Source organism: Schistocerca piceifrons, chromosome 7 (assembly GCF_021461385.2).
Source record: "Schistocerca piceifrons isolate TAMUIC-IGC-003096 chromosome 7, iqSchPice1.1, whole genome shotgun sequence".
Taxonomy (NCBI): domain Eukaryota; kingdom Metazoa; phylum Arthropoda; class Insecta; order Orthoptera; family Acrididae; genus Schistocerca; species Schistocerca piceifrons.
In genome coordinates, this window is record NC_060144.1 from 108,628,518 (window position 1) to 108,653,191 (window position 24,674).

Sequence of the window (24,674 nt, forward strand, 5' to 3'; positions counted from 1 at the left end):
TTGGTAACTGTTACCAGTTTCGGAAATTACCGTTTGGACTTACTGTATCTTCAGCAGCATTCATTCGTAGCTTCAATGAAATTTTACCTGTTTATCTTCGTGACAATATTACTTCATATGTTGGCGACATTCTTATTGCTAAACATTCTTGGAGTGAGCACAACAAAATTTTGGACTCATTATTACGTATTTTTGCAAGAGTTGGCATTACAGTGAACTTGGAAAAATCTGAATTTGGTCGTTCTCAGGTGAAATTTCTCGGTCACATTATTTCTACAGAAGGTATTCTTCGTGATCCAGAGAAATTAGACGCTATTCGTAATTATGCTGTTCCTACCACAAAACGTGATGTTCGTAGTTTCCTTGGTGTATGTAATTTTCTTAGACGCTTTGTTAGATTGGACGATTTGGCCACACCTCGTTTATGTGAACTATCTGGAAAGAATTCTAATTGGTGTTGGGATGAGGAAGCTCAGTCAGAATTTGAACAGCTTCGTGATGCTTTAGTTGCTGCTCCACTTCTTTCACATCCGGATTTATCTAAAAATTTTTGTTTGGCGACGGACTCATCATACAAAGGCCTAGGTGCACATTTATTTCAAGAGATAGAAGAAAACGGCGTTATAGTACAGAAGACTATTGCATTTGGAAGTCGTGTTATCTCTAAATCAGTAAAGAATTATTCGATTAGGGAACTTGAAGATCTGGCTTGTTGTTTGGGCTTTCACAAAATTTCGCACATTTTTGTTTGGCAGACATACGAAGGTTTACACCGATCATCGAGCTCTGGAATTTCTTATGTCAACAAAATTAACTCACGGCAGATTGTCACGATGGGCGTTGTACCTACAGGAGTTTGATTTTAGTATTGTTTACATACAGGGTTCTTCAAATATTGTTGCTGATGCTTTATCACGTGCACCTATGGGTTTGAAACAAAGTGCTGAAGAGGACTGCAAGGAAAACAATTATTGTTTGATGTATATTCAAGGTGTTCCGTTTGAGAACATTATTTCGTCTTCGCTCCAGGACATCGCTAAGAAGCAAAATAAGGATCCAATCTGGAAGGACATTAAGGAGAAGTGGAGGAGAAAGGAAAGCGTAGCGATTAGACAGCATTATTTAGTTCGCAATGACATTCTTTTTAAACGAAAATCGGTCGACAACTCTGTTTGGTTAGTTTGTATACCTGATGAGTGGGTTAATAAGCTGATTTGGTATACGCATTTCATTTATGCACACTTTGGTCCCAGAAAATGCTTTCGTAAATTACGGGAGAATTGCTACTTCAGTAATATGGAAAAACGTATTCGATCTGTTCTGGCCAAATGCAAATTATGTCAAAAGGCTAAGCCGCCAACAATTTCTCACAGAGCACCGTTGTTTCCTATCATTCCAGCGAAATTAAAGGAGATGGCTGCAGTTGATTTGTTCGGTCCAGTGGTTCGTTCTACTAATGGTTTTGCGTACATTTTCGTAGCAGTGGAGTTGACATCAAAATATGCGTGTTTTACATCTTTACGCAAAGCAACAGCTCGTTCAGTATCTAACGCTTTCCTCAAAAATTTTCTTAAAGAAGTTGGTCATGTTGATAAGGTTATATCAGATAATGGATCACAGTTTCGTTCTAAAATTTGTCTTCGTACTCAACAGCGTCGTAAAATTAAACCAATTTTCATTTCACTTTTTCACTCTCAATCTAACGCTTCAGAGAGATGGATGAAGGAAATCAATAAATTGTGTCGACTTTATTGTCATCAGAATCACAGAACGTGGGATCAGTATCTTCATATTTTTCAAAACATTCTGAATGAACTTCCTAATGACTCAACTTCTTTACCGCCTACACTGATATTAAAAAACAAAGCACCGACAAATCGCATTTCTGAAATCGTTCCTTTTCCGCCTACACGGAAACTGCGGCATTCTGAAGTTGTGAACATGGCTCTGCAAAATATTGCATCTGCGGCTGCTAGAAGAGAGAAATCAGCTAAGCGTCCTGGTCGTTTAAAAATCTTGTCAGTTGGTCAAAAGGTATTAATTAAGTCTCATCGTTTGTCTCACAAAGGAAAGGGGTTGTGTCGCAAATTTTTTCTGATGTATAACGGTCCATATAGAATTCGCAAAATTATACATGAAAACACTGTTGAAGTAGAAACTCTTAAATCACGACGCTCTAAGGGAATACATCACATATCTAACGTAAAAACTTTTGTGGAATGACATACATTTGAGAAACTAACAGCTAGATGTAAACATGCGGAGAGTACAAGGATACCGCGCTGTGTTTTGGCGGCGGCATATACTCAAAGCAACAGTCAAGTCTGCGCGCCGCACAAGGCAGTCGTTGACCGCAAACAATTACTTCCTACGTCACGCGCCTACAGCTGATCGAGCGCTCAGTGCGAATGCACTGACAGCCGTAAACAAATATACAGTCTAATCTCTCCGTTTAAATTCAGTATAAAGCTATAGTGACTTGATGAATTATGTTATTAACATTCAGTATTTTTCAGGATACGGTTGTATAAAATATTTAAAAACTTCAGGTAAATTCTGTGTGTCTCCGACGTTAAGACGACTTGCTATCGAGAAAATTTCAGGAAAAATGTCATTTCGAGAAGAAAGTAATAAACTAAATAAGGTAACTATTAATTGAGTTTATTTTTCAGGTAACATATTTCCACTTAGGTACGTACTTTAGATGTAATTTGCTGCTCGCGATTACGTGATTCATACTTTGTGCTAATTTCATATTCTATGAATTTACTTGTGAAGCGACGTACTTGCGTACGTTAACTGATTTTGACAATGATTATTAATGAACTGGGTTGTAACTTGTGTATATTATGCATCGCTTGGCTGCACTGCTTTTTCACTGATGTCATATTTTTTAATTATGTGCCTGCTGTGCTTATTTATTTAAATTGTAATTGTCACCTGATTTATTGTGCTGATGTCGTTAGGTATGTAAGTTATACTTTGTGATTTATCTGCTTGCGCCTTCATGTTTACTTCTTAAGATGACATATGAACATTTATATGCTTATGCTGATATGATGCTAATGACCTGTTTATTATGTAAGATATATGTTTACTGCTGTGCGTATGGATTGCATATTTATACATTTCTGTTTGTCGTCACAACTACTCTTTAATTTGGTATATAGCAATGCTGATGTACAGTGTACGAACATAGAATTTAGGTTACACTATAGTATAGGTTACAGATTGTTCGCTTGGCAGAGCCTCGTTGTAAGAATTGTGCTGCATCCACTTGTTGACATTGTGTTCACTACTGGTATATTTACTCGCTATTGCATGTTTTGCTTACGCTCAGTGCCTTATATTTTTAAGATAAGAAAATGAACTGCTATAATCCGACGAACGACATTAGTACAAGAAACTTCATAGAAGTCACATGAGCTGAGGTTTTATGAAGCTGTATAAATTTATGCTAATAGGAAAGAAGCTAACGACATGACATACCAAAACTAGGTTTAGACCATTGACAGTTATTACACTGCATTTTTCGTGAGCAATTGAAATAGGAAGTGACACTTGACACAAGAAATACTCCACATGTTTGCTTCTGTTTGCCATAATTCTTGAAGTGGTGTACACTCTGTGAAATATTATGATCATTCACACTCCGTAATCGTACTTAATTATTGAGAGTTATTCGAACTATGCCTGTTAGAGGTCATGTATGCATTTCTTTTGTTTATAATTTATAATGAGTAGAAGATTTGGGTCAGATGGATTACACAGAGGTTGTGTGTTGACAGTGTGTCTTCGGATTGTATGGGATGATGAGGTTTGCATTAGGATTTTATTTGTACTTCTTCGAGGAGACTGACTAGAGGAAAGAGTTGTTATGGAAGTGAAATGATATTGGTAATAAGGTTTATATGTGTCAACGTATTGAAGAGGTATTATTGAGGTATTGAGATTATATGAAGTTGATGATTATTGGAGTTTTGGTGGACGAGAGGTAAGGTAAATAATATTGATGATAAGGTTTATATGTATCGACGTAAGAGGTATTATTGAAGTATTGAGATTATGTGATGCTGATGAATATTGGAGTTTTGGTGTATAAGAGGTAAAGTAAGTGAGGTGCATATTTTTTTTTTTTGTTGGTCTATATGGAACAAGGAGGGTGAAGATAGCAGACTAGAACACTAAAGTGGAAGGAAGATTGTCTACACACACTTTGTTAAATCAATAAGCAGTACATACTTTTTTTGGAGAGAGGAAGTAATTGCATATCTTGGCTCACTGACAGTTGTTCAGCAGCAGTACATTTGATCTGGCTTGGCATACGTTGGTCTTGACATGATGACTATGACGTTGATTTAACTATTATTGACTGTTATACATTGCTGCCACTACTACTTGATACACAAGATGAACATCAAATTTTGACAGAATTGCATTTACACAGTTAACACTATTCAATTACACAGTAGTACTTAATGTGGATGAAAGATGAGTGAGTGTGTTTTGTGTGTTTTCCTTTCCTAATCCTACCCACCTATCTCCAAAATATTATTTTATTTGTTTGTAGTGGCTTGCACTGACACCCATAAATATTATAGGTTTACTGATATTTGAGTATTTGTAATAGTTAATATGACAATTATCTGATATCATTTGTGTGTTTATTAGAATTTGTATGTTTAGTGTAAGAGCATTGTAAAAGCATTTGTATGTGTATTCAAACTATTGTTCATGCTTGAACTGTCTGATTAGTGATGGTGAATATTATGAACTGTTACCTGCACTTTTCAACATAATGGGTGCCACTTAGGAATGATTAATTTCTTCTGATGAACAGTGTGATCAGTGATAGTGAATATTATGGACTGTTACTTGTACTTTTTCTACGTGATTGGTGCCACTAGGACATGTTTAATTTCTGCTAATAAACTCTGATGAACAGTGTGATAAGTGATAGTGAATATTATGGACTGCTCTCTGGACCTGCTCAACATTGCTGGGTGCCACAGATGGAACTGCTTCTACTGAAATAATGTCACTTGTTGGTGTCTGCACCTGTTCAACAATGCTGGATGTCACTAATGGAACCGCTTCTGCTGAGAAATGTGACTTGTTGCTGTGTGTACCTCTTCAACATTGCTGGGTGCCACAGATGGAACTGCTTCTACTGAAATAATGTCACTTGTTGCTGTGTGTACCTGCTCAACACTACTGGGTGCCACTGATGAACTGCTTCTACTGAAATAATGTCACTTGTTGCTGTGTGTACCTGCTCAACATTACTGGGTGCCACTGATTGGTGTTTGCACCTGTTGACCATTGTTGGGCTGGAATTATCAACTATTTGTTTTTTTTTTTGAATAATTAAAAGTATTTTATGTGAACATTTGTATAAACTAATTTTTTGTATATTGTGTAAACTATTATGTAAAGCCACATGTATGAAAGAATTTGTATTGCCTACTGTATTTTATATATTAGGTTATTGAAAGGTCAGTGCAAAGCCAAAATTTTAACTAATTATGTGATATTTAGGTATTAATATTATTTTTTATTTTTGTCTGTATTTTTGTGGACGAATTTGGTGGTATTTTCACCACCAATGCTGGCAAAAATACCATCAAATTCTGGCCTGTGGAGGAGGGGCATATGAAAGGTGGCTACACTGAGCCACTGCGCCAGAGATTGCGCCAAAGAATATTATTAAGCCGCCTCCACAGTGCTTGGGGAGAGCTCGTAGTAGTCAGTGCCTGTCGAGGACTCGGGGTAGTCTGTGCTGAGATGTCGTAGTGAGGAGTGTTTGTTGAGATGTGCTAGTAGGCAGTGCTTGCTGAGATGTGATATTGGAGATTTCTGGTTGAGATGTGGTAGTAGCGAGTCGGTGTGGAGAGATTGTAATGTCTAGAGTGCTTTTCATCAATATAAATTAAGGTAACAAACTACTTTTCTTTTTTTTCTCATTATTTCAATGTCCTGAATAATGCGTCATTACAGGTTCAGTCAAAAAAGCATCTGGCGTGTGTTCTTGTATTAGAGTGTAATTCTGGTTTTCTTGCGTAATTATAGTATTTCTAATTTTCTTTTATCACGTCAGTATAATTGGTATTTAAAAATTCTTGTCTTGTTGAAGAAGAACCGTGCCAGATGTGCGTTGAGTCATACTTCCACATACAGAACAGTTATACTTGTGCTTTAGTTTTGTAGGTTTCATAGTTGCTGGGGACTTAATTAATTTATTGTGTTAACGAAAATTTTCATTTCATTCTTTGTTGTTGTTCTATGCAGTCAGATAGCGTAATAATACTAGTCAGGGCCAACCGTTTACGAGACACAGCGTAATCGGATATACAGCAATTTAAAAAGTATTTTCAATCATATTTAATTAAGCCCCCATGCAACCTTTCCGAGATTGATGTCTGAAATACTGATACAGACAAGAGGGAGATTGAGTCAATAACTAAATCACTGAAGACTAAAGACTCTCATGGTTATGATGGAGTGTCTAGCAGAATATTAAGGTACTGTGCTGCACATGTTAGCCCTGTATTCAGCCATATTTGTAATTTTTCCTTTAGGAATGGTCAGTTTCCTGAGCGATAAAAGTACTCAGTAGTAAATCCGCTTTATAAAAAGGGAGAAAGGGATAATGTAGATAATTTTAGACTTATTTCTATACCATCAGTGGTCGCAAAAGTTATTGAAAAGGCTGTGTATGTAAGGATAATTGATCATTTTATATCATACGATTTGCTATCAAATGTACAGTTCGGCTTTAGAAGTCGTTTAACAACTGAAAATGCTATATTCTCTTTTCTCTGTAAGGTACTGGATGGGCTAAACAAAAAGTATCGAACGCTTGTAGTATTTTTTGATTTAACTAAGGCTTTTGATTGTGTTGATCACAAAATATTGCTCCAGAAGTTGGACCATTACGGAATACATGGAGTAGCTCACAATAGGTTCACCTCTTACTCTATCAACAGGCAGCAAAAGGTCATTATTCACAATGTTGATAACGGCTGTGATGTGGGATCTGTGTGGGGTACTGTCAAGTGGGAGGTGCCCCAGGGATCAGTGTTGGGGCCGCTCCTGTTCCTTATTTATATGAATGATATGCCCTCTAGTATTATGGGTAACACTAAAATATTTGTTTGCTGATGACACTAGCTTGGTAGTAAAGGATGTTGTGTGCAACATTGATTCGGTTTCAAATAGTGCGCCGGCCAGTGTGGCCGAGCGGTTGTAGGCGCTACAGTCTGGAACCGCGCGACTGCTATGGTCGCAGGTTCGAATCCTGCCTCGGGCATGGATGTGTGTGATGTCCTCAGGTTAGTTAGGTTTAAGTAGTTCTAAGTTCTAGGGAACTGATGACCTTATAAGTTGAGTCCCATAGTTCTCAGAGCCATTCAAACCAATCAAATAGTGCAGTACATGACCTCAGTTCATGGCTTGTAGAAAATACACTAATGTTAAATCACAGTAAGACTCAGTTTTTATAATTTCTAACACACAATTCAACAAAACCTGACTTTTTAATTTCACAGTATTGGCATATGATTAGTGAAACTGAACAGCTCAAATTTCTAGGTGTTCAAATAAATAGTAAACTGTCGTAGAAGCCCACTTTCAGGATCTTGTTCAAAGACTTGATACTGCCATTTATACTATTCGAACGGTATCAAAAGTGAGTGTACTTCGACACGAAAATTACTATACTTTGCTTATTTTCATTCACTTATGTCGTATGGTATTATATTTGGAGTAGCTCTTCCCATTCTACAAGGATATTTTTGGTTCAGAAACGGGCGGTTCCGGCAATAAGTGGTGTGATTCAAGAACCTCTTGTCGACCTCTGTTCACGAGTCTGGGTATTTTGACATTGGCCTCTCAGTATGTATATTCCTTATTGTCGTTTCTTGTTACCAATATTAGTTTATTAACACGAATAAGCAGATTTCACTCGGTTAATACTCGGCAGAAATCAAACCTGTATTTGGATCGGACTTCCTTAACTCTTGCGCAAAAAGGTGTGCAGTATACTGCTGCATCCATTTTGGATAAGCTGCCACTAGAATTCAAAACTCTTAGCAGTAATCCACGCGCTTTCAAATCGAAACTGAAGAGTTTCCTCATGGGTCACTCCTTCTATTCTGTAGAGGAGTTCCTTGAAAAATTAAGCTGATTCTTATTGTATTGCTAATAGCGTTTACTTAAACTTATGGACTGACATTTTTCAGGTTCATGAACATTTATTTTTATCTGTTATTACTTTTATGTTGTAGGTTCGTGTACTGGCCAGTTCCATGACCTTGGAGATTTGCCCCTCAACTTGGTCCTACGGAACTTGACGTGTAAATAAATAAATAAATGAATAGTTCTAAGTTCTAGGGGACTGATGACCTCAGATGTTAAGTCTCATAGTGCTCAGAGCCATTTGAGCCATAAATTATGAATATATTTTACGCCCAGAATTCCTTATGTAGCCACTAAATCCCACATCTATCGGTAAGAGCAGTAGAAAGTTATGTGAGAGGCACTCAGGATATAGTGCATAGGGTTGTATTGTCTTAAATTCCGTCGTGTAATCAGCAGAGAGGAGTCATCTGTTTCCATAACTGTATCGGTCAGGTCAGTATAATGTAAAACCAGGGGACTCACGGTTCTCGTAATTCGTAAGCTATCTTCTTTGTAGGCTGACTACATTTCTCCAGTATCCTATCCATAAACCGAAGACTACCACCTGCTATACTCACGACTGTGCCTCTGTGATCGTTTCACTTCGTAACCCTAAAAAGTATAACGCCCAGAATTTTGTGTGAATTGGAAGATTCCAACTGTGACTCGTTGTTGCCCATAGTCATAGGATACTACGCTTCCTCGTTCTGTGAAGTGTACAGCTTTACATTACTGAATATTTAATGCAGTGGTCATCAAACCTTTTTGTTCAAGAGCCAATACTAACAATGTGGCGTGGCAACCTACATAAAGTAGTGTACTATGAACCCCCAGTAAACTAGCTGTAGTAAAGGCATCATAATTTCAGCGCCCGCCACCGAGTAATGGTCGTCGAAAGTCGGCATCCCACGGAGCACTTCGTGTTGTTTGTGGTCTGTTTCAGATTGTGACCGACATCAGCGATAGAACAGTTGTAACGCTAGAGTTCCGTGGCGAAATGATTTTGGTTTCACTAAGCGTGTGATTCACTTTAGTTAATGACAGTGTTTGTACTCACATTTAAATGCAGCATTGCGTAGGACACACTATCACAAAAGTTTCGTAAACAACTTAAATGACAGTTTTCTTCTACTCACTGCAGTCTACTGCAACATCGTTAGTTAATTTAATGTTCCTTTCTACATATTGCCGCATATGAAGATGTTCGCCTGTGTAGTCCGCATTCACTAACCCAAGTGGTGTCAAAATTTATAATGTAGCAATAATTCAAGAACAGTCTTAATCGCGTTTATTATTGTTATAATACCGCCAACCGGTTTCAACCCGACGTAGGGGTCATCTTCTGGGCGTTTACACCATTGGTCGACTGCTGGTCGACTGCTGGTCGACTGCTGGTCGACTGATGGTGGTGTCACTCCTGGCTACATAACGGCAGGTTCAAATGGCTCCGAGCACTATGGGACTTAACTGCTGTGGTCATCAGTCCCCTACAACTTAGAACTACTTAAACCTAACTAACCTAAGGACATCACACACATCCATGCCCGAGGCAGGATTCGAACCTGCGACCGTAGCGGTCACGCGGTGCCAGACTGAAGCGCCTTTAACCGCACGGCCACACCGGCCGGCTCATAACGGCAGGAAACTGTTCTTGAATTATTGATTAATCATACTAACCGCTGCTTCTCTCCACAACCATGTTGTCCAAAAATCTATAATGTAGCAGCTGATCGATACGAACTGCACATTCCCATGAGATGTCAGTACTGGAAGACGAACAATAAAACATTCGCCCTCTGACACCTTCTAACCTTCTGGAATAAGTTCACAGATATTTGAGTGGCTCGAAGACTTCTTAAACAATAGAATCCAGTATGTTATCCTCGACAGCAAGTGTTTATCACAGACATGGTTATCGTCAAGAGAGCCCCAGGGAAGTGTGATAGGACCGCTGTTGATCTCTACACACATAAATGATTTGGCTAAGAGGGTGGGCCGAAATGGGCAACTTTTTTTCTGATGAAATTGTGGTGTATTGGAAGGTGTAGAAATTGAATGAAGGAGGGTACAAGGTGACTTAAACAAAATTTCCAGTTGGTGTGATGAATGGCAGCTAGCACTAAATGTGGAAAAATGCAAGTTATGTAAGTAGGCTGTTTAGGTTTTTTTATTGGTAACGCCACCTCTGTATGAAAATCACTGGCTGTGTTGTGTGCAGTCTGTGGCTGCTTTGCATTGTTGTAATACTCGCCATTGTAGTGTTGGGCAGCGGCAGCTGGATGTGAAAGGTACAGTTGGAGGTGAGCCGCCAGCAGTGGTGGATGTGGGGAGAGAGATGGTGAAGTTTTGAAATTTGTCATGAACTGCTATATTTATATATGATGATATCAAGGTAAATACATTGTTTGTTCTCTATTAATATCTTTCATTTGCTAACTATCCCTATCAGTAGTTAGTGCCTTCCATAGTTTGAATCTTTTATTTAGCTGGCAGTAGTGGCGCTCGCTGTATTGCAGTAGCCTGAGCAGCAAAGATTTTTGTGAGGTAAGTGATTTGTGAAAGGTATAGTTTAATGTTAGTCAGGGCTATTCTTTTGTAGGGAATTTTGAAAGTCAGATTGCGTTGCGCTAACAAAATATTGTGTGTCAGTTTAAGCACAGTCATGTATAATTCTTCAAAGGGGACGTTTCATATGGCGACCCTGCCAGGATTCGAACCTGGAATTGAGATACCAGATGGCACAGTCGTTAGTTTATGTGACAGCTACACAATTATATCACGACGCTAATAATGTGTGACACAATTTACATTGTTGCTTTTGTGCTGTATCTGCTTTATATCTGCACAGTTTTCTGTTTTATTCTGGAAAGTAAAACAGGTTTTAGTAGTAACTTTTGTGGTATAGCTACAATGAGACTGCCTTTTCCGTAGCACAACAATACGTTACAGCACAGTACTTTCCTCATCATGGCAATAAGCGTAATAACTAAGATATCTATACGCAAAGCATTTCACTTTTGTTTATCATGAGGTAAGTACATTGACTTCTGCAGAACTTAGCTTTTGGAGGACAATAACTACGGCACTTCCACAGAGATTATCTTACAGCAAAAGGCACATTTAGCGCTACAGGATACGCATTTGAGTGATTAATTTTGTACTTAAAACATTTATTTTTAAAGATTTTTGAATTACAAAGAAAGTTTTCCGTGATACATTTCACTCCATTGCTGTAATCTGTAACACCTGAGGGTATTATTACATTAATCCTCAGGGGGTACACGCTTACTTTGTGTACCATGTGTGTGGCAACCACAAGGAACCCTAGCTAATATGGTATTTGCTTATACAACTTTACACATCGGTACCATATTTCTCTAACACACAAATTACACAGCTATCTGATCATTTAACTGAGAGAGACAAACTTTTTTATTACATCAGTGACATGTTTACGTAATTACACCGTTGTATAACTTCACACTTACTAAATTGTATTCTGTCTGTACTGTGTGAACTGTTCATATTTTTTCGGACCCATTGTGATATTATGAGAGCTTTGAATGATGTATTTGGTATGAGATCATGATTTTTAAAGTACGTTTGAGGCAGATCACACTATTGACATGAGCAGAGAATTTTTTTAGGTTTTGAAATTATTGCAGAAAGCTATGACGTTTTTGAGATTTGACTGAGGTGTTATGATGTTATTATTACGACGACGATGTGTACTATGCTGTTGAGATATGTTTATGATCAATAAGATGATGCTACCGTATATGAGGAATAAGAAGTATGTTGGAAACCAAGAAGCGTACTTTAAGAGTTATGAAATGTGCGTAAATGCGTGACTGTATCACAATGCTGACGAATATTTTATTTGGACACTTATATTTATAGGGTTTTGTTTCTACACATTTGCAACGCAAATTCTTGACCTGTGAAATATTTTCATATGAGACTGTCACTGTAGCGGAAACCGCTGTCGTAAATATTTCCGTAAGAAAGTTAAGTGACCACCTGCACGTAATGCATCGCGGGCACACACCTGGGCGACAGCCGCCCGAAAAAAAGCCATTAGCCTTTCAGCAGCACAGGTAGAAAAAAAAAGGGAAGGCCATTATCCTCGCTATTGACATTTCCTTGTTGAAAGCATACTGTGGAGCTCGTAATTTATGACATTTACTGAAATGCCTAATGAAATGACGAGAAATATTCTTACATCTGCAAACCTGATAATGACAAGTGTCTTTCTACGAGAGTTGAGAGCTACTGACTTACGAAATGCCACATAGCTATTGAATGATGTTTTTATGCTTTGGTTTGCGTAATTGCTTATTTCACTTGATATCTGGTTTCCAGCTGTGTTGCAGCATTGCTTTTATAAAATAAAATGCATTTGCTAATGTGAACACTTTCTGTCAACAGATCTTTTAAATAATAGTTTTGTAATCCACATTCTTTAAAAAAGGAGCACTTGGAAAGGAAAGAACAATAAGAAGGGACTAGTAACAGTAACTGGACACATAATATTCTTTTCAAGTACATGGTAATATTTTTTTTACAATAAGTTTTTGTGGTGCACCACTTTAATTACATAGACATTAAGATGTGAATATACATTTCCCTTATCTGCATTGTTGTTTTTACTGTAATATTTTTTCTGCTTGAGCTATGTCATGTTTAGATATAAGCTGCTGTTTGCCAGGCATAGTGCTACTGAACTTTCATTTGGGTTACTCTGCTAAGCCAGATTTATTTTTTTGTTTGCTGCGCATTGCCTCATATTAGTTGTAATGTTGAATTGCTTGGTAATTTAGATTTACTGTAGCTTGCTTTGCGATTTTCCATTTTTTTTTCATTGCTGTTTATATTAATTGTTTTATGTGCTGCTGCATTGCCTCGTCCCTTAGTTTAGCATCTGAGCTCAGTAGATTTAAGTTAGCTTAAGAGGGGGTAGACTATATAAGAAACTGACTATGGAGAATAGGTAAAGAATGCATTGCGAAGTTATACGAAAAAGATTTGGGCCCAAATGAGTATTGTACAACCAGAAATAATTATTTTGAACGAAATATGAACAGAATACAGAAAGCAGGCTTAGATAGGACTTTTTGGGAATAATGATGAACAAAGGGAGATCTCCATGCAAAATACTGCAGTAAAACAAACCCTGTCCTTTCCCTTTTGTGTTATCCCACTATATGTTTGTGTACCCTTGTGTATTTGTTTTCTTCCTGTCTCTGTGTACTGTTTCATAGAACTTTTTTCTCTTCTAATACTAAGTTACATTCACTATGATGAGGAATACTGTTATCCTCAAATACAATTGGCATTAATAATGTGTTATTTACTTTGTAAAGATGTTTAGACATTATTTATTCTGTTTTGTGTTAATGCTCATGTGTGAAGTTGATGTTTCGAAAGTTATTCTGATCTTTTATGTATGTACTCATGTCATAATTCCACTGATGTAAATGTTAGTTCGATTCTTTTGTAAAGCCTGTACTACAAATGTTATCTGTATTGTTATGTTTTTAATGATGTATTTTGTACCTTTGTTATTGTATTCTTATGTTATAAAATTGTAATTGTCACCAGTTCATGATATTATTAACTTGTTAGTTACATTTCACTGCACACGTTTCTGTTGGTCATAGTATATGGACAATATGTGAGAAATAGGGACTGTTAGTGTTTGCACATGTGTTAATAATTCAGCAAGGGACTGTATAACAGCATTGTTGGTTCTAAGGACAGTTCCGAAAACTTTGTGAGTGGACAAGTGGTGGTTATGGACTTGCTATATTGTCCGCAAGACTCTTCGATGGTGATTGTGCACCTGCACAGTCACAACAGATGGCTGCTGGCTATCTCTACAAGGACTACAGTGGGTCTACATCTTTGATGATCCATCAATACCATTATTTCTACAAGGACTGCAGTGGGTCTGCACCTCTGGTGGCCCACCAATACCGTAATCTCTACCAGGACTACAGTGGTCTGTTCTGTGATGACCTACCTACCAGTATTCTTCAAAACTTCGAATGACTCTACTGTGGGTTTACTCTGTTGTGACCCATTACTTGTCTGCATGTCGAGAGTCAGCACTGTCTTTCCGTTGGAAGGACAACACTACTTCTTCAAGACTGCATGGAAATCCACTACTTCCCTGTGCATTTTCTTTTACTGCTCAGAGTTTGAGAAAAACACTGCAATTTTACTGTGATGGACGATTAGGACTGTCTTTATGGACTGTGAGAAAATTTGAGCTTTTGACCAACATTGTATCAATAAGTGTGTCAATTGATTTCTTTGTTATTGTGATTACGAAAAATGTTTTTCAAATCTGTATTGGCCACTGCCCAATCCAATTCGTAAAATTTTTTGTGGGGAGCATGGGGGCTATGTAAGTAGGCTGTTTAGGTTTTTTTATTGGTAACGCCACCTCTGTATGAAAATCACTGGCTGTGCTGTGTGCAGTCTGTGGCTGCTTTGCATTGTTGTAATAGTCGCCATTGTAGTGTTGGGCAGCGGCAGCTGGATGTGAAAGGTACAGTTGGAGGTGAGCCACCAGCAGTGGTGGATGTGGGGAGAGAGATAGCGGAGTTTTGAAATTTGTCATGAACTGCTATATTTATATATGATGATATCAAGGTAAATACATTGTTTGTTCTCTATTAATATCTTTCATTTGCTAACTATCCCTATCAGTAGTTAGTGCCTTCCATAGTTTGAATCTTTTATTTAGCTGGCAGTAGTGGCGCTCGCTGTATTGCAGTAGCTTGAGCAGCGAAGATTTTTGTGAGGTAAGTGATTTGTGAAAGGTATAGTTTAATGTTAGTCAGGGCCATTCTTTTGTAGGGAATTTTGAAAGTCAGATTGCGTTGCGCTAACAAAATATTGTGTGTCAGTTTAAGCACAGTCATGTATAATTCTTCAAAGGGGACGTTTCAGTTAATACGGATGAGTGGGAACATCAAACCTTTAATGTTCGGATACAATATTAATAGTGTCCTGATTAACACAGTCAAGACATTTAAATAACTGGGCATCAACATTGCAAAGCGATATGACGTGGAACGAGGCCGTAAGAACTGTGGTAGGCAAGGCAAATATGAACTTCGGTTTATTGCGAGAATTTTAGGAAAGAGTGTTTAACCTGTAAAGGAAACCGCATATAGGACGGTGGTGCGACCTATTCTTCAGTACTGCTGAAGCTTTTGGGATCCGTACCACCTGGGATTGAAGGAAGACATCGAAGTATTTCAGAGACGGGCTGCTATATTTGTTACCGCTAGGTTCGAGCAACATGTATGTGTTACGGAGATACAGCGGGAACTCAAATTTGCAGTCCTCGAAAGAAAGGCGACGTACATTTCGACAAACACAGTAGAGAAAATTTAGAGAACGGACATTTGAAGCTGACTGCCTATCGATTCTACTGCGCCATCATACGCAGCGCCGAAGCACCACGAGGATCGGATACGAGAAATTAGGGCTCACACTGAGGCATACTGACAGTCGTTTCTCCGTCGCTCTATTTGAGAGTAGAACAGGAAGGGACGTGACAAGTAGCGGTACAGGATACCCTTCGCCACGCACTGTGAGGTGGCTTGCGGAATACGTATGCATGAGTAGATATAAGTAGAATCTTTGACGAGCAGAACTTGAACCAGTCAGAAGACCGTTGGCTCCAAAACAAAAGAGAAAACCAGCAAGCACTGAGCGTGTTGGCAGGGATGTTAAAGCATTACACTTGCATTTTAGAACAGCGATATTCGCATAATAATCGAATCATCTAAGTTTAGATTTCCTGTTGATATGCTAAATCGTTTAACTTTTTCTTGATGCAATAATTTACCATCAGCCGTGTGTAATGTAGAAATTTATTTTATGAACTTCTTATGTGCTACCAGTTTCGGGATTACATTGATGCCATCTTCAGGCCCCATACGTTGTAAAATCGCCATACATGGAAGGAGCCATATAACTGGATCCGTGAATCACGTCGCTATACAACAGCTCTTGGTGGCCAGGCTCTTCCGTGTATAGCGATTTTAGGACTATGACGTGTGGAACCTGAAGATGGCATCAATGTAATGCCGAAACAGGTAGCACATAAGAAGTTCATAAAATAAATTTCTGCAATACATACGGATGTTAGTAAATTATTGCATCACGAAATACATGCCAGCCATTGTCCCACAGTCCATAATGGAACAACAAAGATTAAATTGTTTAAGGCAAACTGCAGGGTGGTTTCTCTGATTGGACCCTAAGCAGATTACTGAAGGGGCGTTAAACTACAGATCAATTTCATTCCGTTTGTCTTCGGCAACAGTTTACACAGCCCCGTAATTCCTGGCCTGTGTTGAAATGGTTCGACAAATACTACACGGCATAAGCATAGGTAACCAGAGACAAGCTACTACCAACGTAAGTGGTTTCATGTGGCATACTCGTAGAAGAGACGTAAAGAACGTGAGGAGGTCGATGTGAAGCAGCCCTGCAGCGCTTTTAGGAACTGAGTAATTGCTTATGCCAGTTGATGAGCGTAACACATTATCTTCTTCCCTTCAGAAGCTTCTGCCTCAAATGGCCCGTGCCTTCACGACCCACGGGCGACAAAAAAGGCAGCTGGAATCTCCCTTCAGAAGGCAGTTAGTGCCTCCTCGTCATTCGCCGGCAGCGTCCATTTTCCGCCAGGCCAAATTGACTCCGTCAAGGGTGGTGCACCACCCCACCACCATAAGGCGGCAGAACATCAGTCAGGGTGTTGTCTACGCAGCCGATAAGCCCGGAGCCACCCTCGTCGCAGCAGAAACAGATAGCGCGGCGAAAATGTTTAGCTCGCTCCCCGCGGCCCCTTCCCTGCGCTCATCTCTGAGCGCGCAGAACTGCGCCGAAACGTCTGTCCCCAATAGCTGTATGCCCGTCGAGGGAAATGATTGTTGGAAGTCGGGCGCCGGTGGGGTCGCGGGACATACGTCAGGCGGCGGGCTGTCTCCCCTCGCTCGTTGGCGCGCTGATTGGATTGCTTCAGAAGGACGAATCGCCGGTTCGAGCACGGAATCTCAACGACTCGCAGCGGCTTTTTTGCCGAGAGTTGCAGGAAGAATAATCGCCGCTGGAGCTGCCACCCCCTCCACCACTGTTGCGCCTTATTGCCGTCTCCCCCTCGATGCGTTCGCGGGGGGAATGTCAGATTACTGCGTACAAGAAAGCATGCAGCTTATTCAATCTGGCTTAGCTACCGATACCCAGAGTTAAACGCTGAAAAACGTAGGGATAATGCAGTGGTGTCTCTCGTCTGCGGCTCACATCTGGTCTACATCTACAGGCTGTTCCACATTTCATGTTGTACACTTCCAGGTGTTGTAGTGGGGAATTTAGTAGATCACGTTTTACGTAGGAACAAGTGTTCGGAAACGTCATACAGCGACTCTGCAGAGCTTCAAAGTTACAGGCGCCGGCGCCTGTAAATGTATGTACAGTACTGGACATTAAAATTGCTACACCACGAAGATGACGTACTACAGACGCGAAACTTAACCGACAGTAATAAAATACTGTCATATGTAAATGATTAGCTTTTCAGAGCATTCACACAAGGTTGGGGCCGGTGGCGACACCTACAAAGTGCTGACATGAGGAAAGTTTACAACCGATTTCTCATACACAAACAGCAGTTTACCGGCGTTGCCTGATGAAATGTTGTTGTGATGCCTCGTGTAAGGAGGAGAAATGCGTACCATCACGTTACCGACTTTGATAAAAGTCGAATTGTAGCCTATCGTGATTGCGGTTTATCGTATCGCGACATTGCTGCTCGCGTTGGTCGAGATCCATTGACTGTTAGCAGAATATGGAATCGGTGGGTTCAGGAGGGTAATACGGAACGCCGTGCTGGATCGCAACGGCCTCGTATCACTAGCAGTCGAGATGACAGGCATCTTATCCGCATGACTGTAACGGATCGTGCAGCCACGTCTCGATCCCTGATTCAACACATGGGGACGTTTGCAAGACAACAACCATCTGCACGAACAGTTTAACGACGTTTGCAGCAGCATGGACTATCAGCTCGGAGACCATGGCTGCGGTTACCCTTGACGGTGCATCACAGACAGGAGCGCCTGCGATGGTGTACTCAACGATGAACCTGGGTGCACAAGTGACAAAACGTCATTTTTTCGGATGAATCCAGGTTCTGTTTACAGCATCATGATGGTCACATCCGTGTTTGTCGACATCGCGGTGAACGCACATTGGAAGCATGTATTCGTCATCGCCATACTGGCGTATCACCCGGCGTGATGGTTTGGGGTGCCATTGGTTACACGTCTCGGTCTCCACTTGTTCGCATTGACGGCGCTTTGAACAGTGGCCGTTACATTTCAGATGTGTTACGACCCGTGGCTCTACTTTTCATTCGATCCCTGCGAAACGCTACATAGCAGCAGGATAATGCACGACCGCATGTTGCAGGTTCTGTACGGACCTTTATGGATACAGAAAACGTTCGCCTGCTGCCTTGGCCAGCACATTCTCCAGATCTCTTGCCAATTGAAAACGTCTGGTCAATGGTGGCCGAGCAACTGGCTCGTCACAATACGCCATTTACTACTCTTGATGAACTGTGGTATCGTATCGAAGCTGCATGGGCAGCTGTACCATTACACGCCATCCAAGCTCTGTTTGACTCAATGCCCAGGCGTATCAAGGCCGTTATTACGCCCAGAGGTGGTTGTTCTTGGTACTGATTTCTCAGTATCTAAGCACCCAAACTGCGTGGAAATGTAATCACATGTCAGTTCTAGTATAATATATTTGTCCAATGAATACACGCTTATTGTCTGCATTTCTTCTTGGTGTAGCAATTTTAATGGCCAGTAGTGTATATATAGGGAAACTGCGTGCTGATGTTACAAACGTTCTAGGATGATGGAGAAGAATAAATGTATAAATTTGAGATTCGGGTCCCTATACCGGAAACTAACGAGTCTGTAGTTGTTAGCGAAAACTGGTCTGATTCATCTGACAGTGGAATACATGTACTGGTAGTGCTGTTGATAAGGTTGTACGGTAGGCATCTTTCACAGGTGGTAATATAGTTGAAAACGGAAAAATGTTCATTAAACATGGACTCTAAAATGCATACATGAGGAGCTATGAGCAATTGTTCAACTTAGCTGCTGTGAAACACATCTCCTCTATAAAACAATTTAACTACAGATACATTTATCCTTCTCCTTCATGCTAGAAAGTTCGTAACATCATTACTAAATAATGCTGTATATACATACACTTACAGTCGTCGGGGGCCTATAATGCTCAGTAGCGTCGTTGGATTACGTTTCCGGACGTGGGTCCCCATATAAAACTGATCTAAGGCTCCTCGACAGCACCTAGTTGTGTTAAAATTAATTGTGGAACACCCTGTATGCTCTGTGAATCAATGTAATATATGAGGCAGAGGGCACATTCAGTATGTCTGCATTACTGAACGAATAAAATGTTCACACAATCCCAGCTGCATGCTACTTATCTAACGGGTCCCAAGGAGAACAAAATTTTTTTTCGGTATTTTATATAATTATTGACCATACGTTTAAAAAATTAAATCCTGTCATAATCTGCCCATATCTCGTTAAAGGTTTTAACATAGTAGGTCCAGTATTAAACTTATTAACTCTGTGTATGTCTTAAGTCAGCGTGCATCACTGCGCGACTGCGCGAATTTCGCAGACTGCATCCATGTAGTAAAGGCCTGGGTAAGATTTCCGCTCCCAGAGGGTGCTTGCGTTCCGCGAGCGCAACTGAGTCTGGTCAACATTCCGGCTTCCCCAACACTGTGCCATGTCGACCAGGAGTGTTAGTGAGACAGCTATATGCGGAAGGTTGCACATGCAGAAAACTAAAGAAGACTTGCTGTCACACAGTGTAGCCACTTCTAATGGGTGAATATGGCGGCATACTTTTATAAGTAGGATTTTATCAACTGTGTTTATTTTCTTTTAATTTTTCTGACAAAGCACTAACTTTTGTTACTTGATAAAACAAGCACATTAGATGATGCTAATAAGGTGAACAGAACAAAAGAAGCTTTGGAAACAGGAATTTAACATTACGTTGTGATGATTATAAATTTATACACGTTTCGATACTATGGTATGAAATATATCTGGAAGTATGACTCATGGTACAAACATATGTCTACGCAGATTAAAAGCTATTTAACCTGACTGTTGGCGGAACTTTGCAAGTTTCATAAATGTTGACACACATGTATTCAACCAAATATTGAAATAACTTCAGAGACTTGTCCTTGCAGCCTAGGAGATTGGTCTTTTATAAAAGTCTTGTAAATTCCTGGATTGGACGAACAGGTCGTTGAACTGGACGCTACACTGTCCTATCAGCTCAACTTGGATTTCATGAGGAACACCAACAGCCAAAACGAGAACGGTCTGACAAGGAATTCGAAATCCGACTTCAGTCGTGCAATGTCTTGGAATCTTTTTGAGGATGCGAGATGAAGACTTTCAGTTACTGGAACATAGTCAGTCGAGAGTGGTTCGAAAATGATTAGCTGGAGAAGCAGTAAACGTTCCACGTTATGAACTCCAAGCTGAAGTTTTCATAAGATTACTTTTTGTTTCACAGTAACCATTTTTTCCCTCCATATCTGGTACCAAAAGTTGAGAGTGTAAAATTCCCGGGATTACAACTTGATAATAAATTCAGTTAGGAGCAACATACGAACGAACTGCTACAGAGCCTAAACAAGGCCGGCCGGAGTGGCCGAGCGGTTCTAGGCGCTACAATCTCGAACCGTTCGACCGATACGGTCGCAGATTCGAATTCTGCCTCGGGTATGGATGTGTGTGGCGTCCTTAGGTGAGTTAGGTTTAAGTAGTTCTAAGTTCTAGGGGACTGATGACCCATTTTTTGAGCCTAAACAAGTCTGTGTTTGCAATGCTAATGATGTCAGACATACGAGATTTAAATATAAAAATCTGTCCTATTTTGCTTATTTTCACTCCATTATGTGATATGGCATCATATTTTGGGGTAACTCCACAAACAGAGAAAATATGTTTAGAGTACAGAAGCGTATAATAAGAGTAATGAGTAGTGTAAATCCAAGAAAATCATCTCGAAACCTATTCAAAGAATTTGGCATATTAACCACAGCTTCTCAGTATATTTATTCCTTAATGAAGTTTGTTGTAAATAATACATCTCTTTTTCCCGCTAACTGTTAGTACACAATATCAGTACTAGGAATAAGAACAATATGCATAAAGATTTAAAATGACTTACTCTTGCCCAGAAAGGAGTCCAGTATTTAGAAACGCATATTTTCAATAAGTTACCAGCAACCATTGAGAGCTTAGTTTCAGACAAGGCACAATTTAAACATAATTTAAAAGAATTTTTCGTGGCCAACTCCTTCCATTCCATCCACGAGTATCTCAACAAGTGCAGTAGACCATTTTAATGAAAATTTATTATACTTTAATTTTTGACAATACTTGGTTGTAACAGCCAAGTAACTACCTATTGTGTGAATGATGGATGTATGGAAAGCAGATGTGTCTCAGGTCTGTAAATAGTGGAAGTTTAATTTTAAATCTTGTACATAATCTGACTGTTCTTAACTGAGGATCACTGAAATGAATAATTTACTTTAATTTTTGACAATACTTGGTTGTAATAGGCAAGAAACTAGCAAATGTCTGAATGATGGATTTAATGAAAGCAGATGTAAGTATTAAACTTGTAAATATTTAAAGTTTAAATTTGATTCCTGTGCATAATTTTACTGTTTATTGACTAAGGATCATTAAAATTAATGAAACTCAAGTTTTTCTAATTACATTTTTGTAATGTGCTTACCTGACATGTTCCACACCCAGGAGGATTTCCTATTTTATGGGTCTATGGAATGAATAATTAATCTAATCTAATCTAAGTGATCCTCCCTTCGCATTATGACACTTAATGAATTCAAACAATTGATTATGTTCACCATAGAAAATGTTGTTACCAGTCTAATTTTAACTCAGTTTTCTTCCGGAATTGCCACCTTCAGTTCAGCCAGCATGCTTTTTCCTTCGTCAGAAGACAAGTGCATCATGTAGTCTTTGTGGCTGGTGTCGTAATGACGTTCCAATAACTACTTGTTCAAGTGATAACAGTGCAGCGGCACATTTAGGACTTTCCATGACCACTGAACGATATGAAAAGTATGACAATTCCCAGCCGGCACTGAACGCCTTCTTTTCTGGACAAGTGTGTGAACACCATAATATTCCTTTAGCCGAATGTAGAGCTGTGTTAACGAAAGTAGTACTATCAGAAAAATACCTGGCTAGTGACAAGTCGACTGCTTTGCTGTAGCGCCGTCCGGCTGCAGCTGTCCTTTCCTGCACCTCCTCACCCCTCACTGGCAGCCCCTCTCGACGCTACGCTCGCAACGCTACGCAGGAGCGCAGCCAGAGCGCTGTTCAGACAGGCCTGATCTAGTATCTGAGAATGAGAGCATTAGCGACTGCCAGCAAACTTAACACCTTACTTCAAACCTCAAACTTTTCTCGCTAACGCTTCTCACAAAATAACAACAGGAAAAGAGTTTTCCGCCTAGTACATAATGGCTTCAAATGGCTCTGAGCACTATGGGACTTAACTTCTGAGGTCATCACTCCCCTAGAACTTAGAACTACTTAAACCTTACTAGCCTAAGGACAGCACACACATCCAGGCCCGAGGCAGGATTCGAACCTGCGACCGTAGCGGTCACGCGGTTCCAGACAGTAGTGCCTAGAACCGTACGGCCACACCGGCTGGCCCGCCTAGTACATTTTCGCTGTTCATACAGCACAATTTCAGCTTCTGCTATCGTAGTAGTAACTATATTTGCAATAAATTTCACAGACAATGTCCACATATACCATTAAATGTATCTACAACATTACATCACTTTGTCGCACATACTTCAGGAGATATGACGTCATAATCATTCAGAATGGTGAGAAACTGGCTTCTCTTGAAACGGAGCGCAAATTTCGCAGGTTATACCCACCCAGTGCTTGAGATTGGGATCATTTAGAGACTACTCACAAATTTTATGTGTAGTTGTAAACCTTTTCTAGACTGTTTTCTCGCTGAGATGCCAACAAAATAGTTAAAGGAAAACAGTTTGTCGCTTAATAACTCTGTGTTGTTCACGCGGTAAGATCTTCTTAACGTATTATTCCTTTGCAACCAACCCTAATCGCTGCCTATTCTGCTGGCACTTTATGTTTTGACTTCTTCAGCAAGCTGTGGTGTCCGTCCCCGGTAGCTGAGTGGTCAGCGCGACAGAATGTAAATCTTAAAGGCCCGGGTTCGATTCCCGACTGGATAGGAAATTTTCTCCGCTCGAGGACGAGCTGCTGTGTTCTCCAAACAATCATCGTCTCATCCTCCCCGACGAACAATTCGCCGAAGTGGCGTCAAATCGAAAGACTGGCACCCGGAGAACGGTCTACTCGACGGGAGGCCCTAGTCACACGACATTTGCATTTACTTATTAGTCTGTTGTTGAATAATGCGAAACTTATAAACCAACGTAATCAGGCTTTTGCACCGTGAGCCGTAAAGCTTCTGCATGCTTAACATAATATAATTAACACTTTAATTCTTATGTAAAGTAGGCTGATTTACTGGGAGTTCGATTCCTTGAAGAATCAGAGCTGCACAGTTCACTGGTGCTGTTGAATCTGAATAAATGACAGCTGAAAAGAACAGGTTTCTCCTTAATAAGAGTTAAAAAGGGGCTCCTTCTCGAAGTACAGGGTTTCCTTAATCCAAGTCTGACAGCTACGTTCCAGGCGCGCAGTCCGGAACAGCGCGGCTGCTACGGTCGCATGTTCGACTCCTGCCTCGGGCATGGATGTGTGTGATGTCCTTAGGTTAGTTAGGTTTAAGTAGTTCTAAGTTCTATGGGACTGATGACCACAGATGTTAAGTCCCATAGTGCTCAGAGCCATTTTCTGACAGGTACGTCTGTCACTATTATGGAGATTTAAGAAGAGAAGGGAGACAGGATCAGAAATCAATGCAGAAAGATCCTCGTTTGCATTTTATGTCTCATCTGGATCTTCGGATAGTGACTCATTTTCTCTGTTTCTTTTAATCTGTCGTGAGATTTTCTAAAGGTCTGTAAAGAGACATTGTTTCTAATTCCGAGTAAGTCGCCCTGAACAGGTCTACTGCAATGACGGTCAAAATGTCGGTGGTAGAGTCGGGTTGTGTTTTATAATGCCACGGTCTAACACCCAAAATACCGGCTCTCGTCAATCACCGAAGTTAAGCATCGACGGGTGTGGCCAGTACTTATATGGGCGACCGTTAGTGTACGTCACATGCTGCTGACCGTTTTTTCTATGCCTTTACGATAGGAGAGAAATGGACAGTGGCGTAAAGCCCATGATCACCAGTCTTTG